The 4,247-nt window shown below is 31.9% G+C and overlaps 1 protein-coding gene across 1 annotated transcript in view; it reads right to left on the reverse strand.

The window, feature by feature from the left end:
• The window catches only part of LOC130828742 (protein ENHANCED DISEASE RESISTANCE 2), a gene marked incomplete in the record, with an annotated part of 29,317 nt that overhangs the window by 20,442 nt on the left and 4,628 nt on the right, over nucleotides 1–4,247 (reverse strand).

Raw genomic sequence — 4,247 nt, forward strand, 5'->3', positions numbered from 1 at the left:
TAGAACATTGAAAGTTCATCATATTTGTATTTAGTCGGTGTAAGGTGGATGATGAGGAAACAAATAGACTAGCTCTCATTAAAGATCCAAAGCTCATAGTTTAGTAGCATTAGGCGACCAAGATGCAATATTGGGCCAAACCATGAGGAATTGGGCTACTTTACAATATGATTTGTTGAAGACTAATGAAACTCATACCCAAGCCCTAGTGAAAAAGGCTCATCATTTCACTCATCGATAAGCAAGCCTACACCGCTTCAATTGATGCAAGAACAACTCCTAGAAATTGTCAATTCTTATCTTTACTTTTTAATAGGAGTTTTATTAACTTATTTATTTTTATTTTATTATTAATTAAGGTGAAAAATTTGGTTTGTTTAGAACTTAACTTTGTAAAGTTTTATCTTTTGTTATCTTGGTATTATAAATGGGCAAGTGATTCCTTTCAAAAAAAAAAGCAAGTGATGAAATAAAAATTAAGACTTTATGCCATTCAAACAATTCGAGGGAACTAAAATCTTTAGCTTTACAATAACCATTTCAGCATTGGGAGTGAATAAGATTCGTCCTTGTTTGTTTAGAAATTAAGTCACCCTCAACAGTGAACAGAAAAACTTAGATTTCTATTATGATGTTTTTTTTGTGCCAATACATAGCTAAGAGAGTTAAACTATCTTTCATCAACTCTTACTCTACTCATCAACATCCATAAAAACTCTTCCTTTTTCATATTCTTTGCACAACGCATGAAATAGCAAAAATTAATCATCCAAAACAGCAATCCCTTAAAAGAAATTCAATCTTGAATCTTTTGAAAAACAAATCGCCGAATAGCCTAATCTTAAATCAAAATCTAATTCAAAAAGAAAAAGATTCGATCTTTGACAATTGTTTGCCATCCTATCATATATCATCTTATAAACAAACTCAACCACAAAAATTCATACAAAAAAGCCTTCATTTTCTTTACCAAAAGGTTTTAATGCAAAACCATCAAACCTCTATCGAAATGTGAAAATTTAAGCATAAAAAAACTTTAATCATTGTAATTCTTTTTCCACCAAAGCCTAACTAATCTCACAAAAAGCGTAAATCATCCCAAAAGCTTTAATCATGGTTCTCAAATAAACCAAGAAACAAACTATCCTTCCCAAAAACGAAGCTAGTTTGGTGTAATTAATTAAAAAGCTTTGATCTTTTCTTAGAAATGAGAAAGATGAACATTTTATGCCTACAAGAAACAAAAGTGGGTTAGAGACAAGGACAAAAAACGTAGTGGCGAACGACAAGCATACATTATGGTGTTTGGGGGCATGATAAAGGAATGGATCGGAGTTGGTATTATTATGGATGAGCGAATAATTAAGAATGTCATAGAGGTGTATATGAACTAGATTGAACAATCTGGTTATCAAATTGAAGACTGTACATGGTAAGGAGAATGTGAGCATCATAAGTGATTAGATTGCACAAGTGAGAATAAATGAACACTCAAAAGATGATATGGAAGCAAAACATCCCAATGATCAAGAAGTTATACATTGGAGGTGATTTAAATGAAAACTTAGGCATAAGTTGCAATGGCTATGAAAGCACCCATGGGACATAGACAGTTTGATTATGGAACTAGGAAGGCAAATAAGAGTTCATCTTCAGCTTTGCACTGTCATACAATTAAAACATGATTTAATAAGAGAGATCATCATTTGATGACCTTCAAATTAAAGTAAAAACACGTAAAGTTGGCAAGTCTATGATAAGGAGGATATAAAGAGCCATAGAGGTAATTTCATAAATTGTAAGATTTTTATAGGTGAGTGTGTGACCATCAAGCACAAACTAATTGTTTAAGATATTCGCCTCCAAGCAACACCGAAGTAAAAGGAATTTAATAGAGGATCGTAGATTTATTCCATGGGCATTAGAATATGATGTTGCTAAGGTTTTAGGCTTTTAGCCGAGTAAGTCGTTATGCCAAAGCTAACTGAATGAAATTGAAAACAAAGGCTAAGGACATAGGTGCCTAAAGTGTATTATGCATAAGGATCATAATATTCTAGATGATGTTAAGTATATTAAGGATCGATAAAGTGAATATTTTAAGGAGTAATTAAATAGATAACAATTAGGAGACATATTTATCGCTTCAACATAAGAAAATGTAGAATTTATGTGACAAATGAAGAAGCTAGAGGTAGAGAGAGGTTTAAGGAAAAAGAAGTTAAAGAAAGTGGTGGGACTATATGGTTTTCTAAGAATAATTGGACTTACTTGGATGACTAATTTATTTAACAAACATGATGCCCAAATTGAGGAAAAGAACTATGGTACGTATACATAAAAACAAAGGTTTGAGTAAGATTTGTATCAACAAGTGAAAACAAATGTGATGACCCGTGAAGGGGGAACAAAGAATTCCTCAATCATGCTCACCAAGGGAAAAAAAGGAATAGGCCTTAGTGCACGTTATTTGATGATATTGTTTTAGTGGATGAGACCAAAGAAAAGGTAAATTCAAAGTTTGAACTTAGAACAATGGAGAAAGGAGTTGGTGTCACAAGAACTTTAATCCATTAGGTATGAAAAAGGAATACATGAAGTTTTATTTTAGCATAAATGACATAGGTGGAATAACTATAAAGTTAGAAAATCTGAGATCTATCTTCAAGAGTGGTGAAATAGATGTTTACCAAAATGTTACCCATATGATTAAGTGCGGGTGGAAAATTGAAGAACAACTGAAATAGTATGTGATCATGCCTTAAAAGCTTAAGAGTAAGTTTTATAGGACGATCAATAGACCAACACCAGTAATGCATCTTAATTTTGGGTTTTTGGGAAGGATCATTGTAGAAATATAAAATTAGCAGAAATAAATGTGAATGCCTAGATGAATGAGGGACATGCTTTGAAGAGAAAAATTGAAAATAACATCCCAAATATTAAGGATAAGATAAAAAAATAGTTAAGGTGGTTTTGGCAAATAAAAATTAGGATGATAGAATGTAAAACTTAGTGATCCCTAAAAAGTGAATAGATTGGAGATGATCATAAATATATTTACCAGTTGATTGAAAGCACGTAATGACTTGTGCAAAAGAATTCATGTGGACGATCATTAAGACTAATTTATGGTTCATGTCGCCAACTTTAATCTTTTGGGATTAAGGCTTTGGCATTGTTCTCACTGATGATGGTGGATAGATAGAATCCGAAGTCATTATTAGATTGTGTTCTGCACTATTGGATGTCAAATAAGTAATAATCAACATAAAAGGTTCTCACAGACATAAGAAATATGTTTGATAATTAACAAGAATTCCAAGATAATGAAACAAATTCATAAGAGTGGAGATGTTCTCAATTTAAGAATAGTGCAAGAGGCAATATTTGTAATGTTCATAATAAGAAATGTCCTTCTACTGCTTCAACATGAAGATATACAAAATAAATAATTCTAATAGACTATTGAAAAGGAGAGCAAGATCTAAGACATATTTATAATAAGGAAAAACTGGTTTTGCCTTTTAGAAGATTAACTAAGAAACTAGCTATGCACTCTAAGGCATGTATAACAAACACTAATACAGTGATATTTAACTTTTGGTCTAAAAACTCACGAAAAGCACATTAATCTCCCCTTAAGTTTATCCTTGGTACTTTTATAATTCACTCTTGGATCTTTGGTGTATTTTAAAAGTACTGTCTCCCCCTTAATAGTCTCAATGTAATTAAAAACATACGTCCTATGAAAGAGTAGTTTCTATCTATATCAACATCATTCCCATCTCAAGAGTAGTCTCCAAAAAAATAATTTTGTCTTTGAGGGGCAAGTTTATACCATGAAATCTACATCAGTTACAGTTCAACATGTTTACACCAAACAAAATACATTTTACACCTCAGTCATCTAAGCTATCTGTCATTGTTTTAAATAAGAAAAAAAGTACGTAAAGAACTGAAACGGAGTGTAGAATAGAAAAAAAGGTATCCTCATCCTTCTTTTCCAATTAGACGCACATCCTTAGACCTACATAGTTGAACAAAACTTATCAAAACCGACATGGATCGCATCCACAACACAAAGAAAACTAGAAATGGTCACCATTATCAGGCTCTTTCTTAATGTAAACTAATCTGGCTTGGTAAAATGAAAATTTTGTCTCTAATAACATTCTCAGCACATAGATGCCCATTATGACTTTAATTTCAACAAAGTGAAGCAAGTTACTTCTCAACTCCCATAT

This window comes from Amaranthus tricolor, chromosome 12 (genome assembly GCF_026212465.1).
Source record: "Amaranthus tricolor cultivar Red isolate AtriRed21 chromosome 12, ASM2621246v1, whole genome shotgun sequence".
NCBI classification, from domain to species: Eukaryota; Viridiplantae; Streptophyta; class Magnoliopsida; order Caryophyllales; family Amaranthaceae; genus Amaranthus; species Amaranthus tricolor.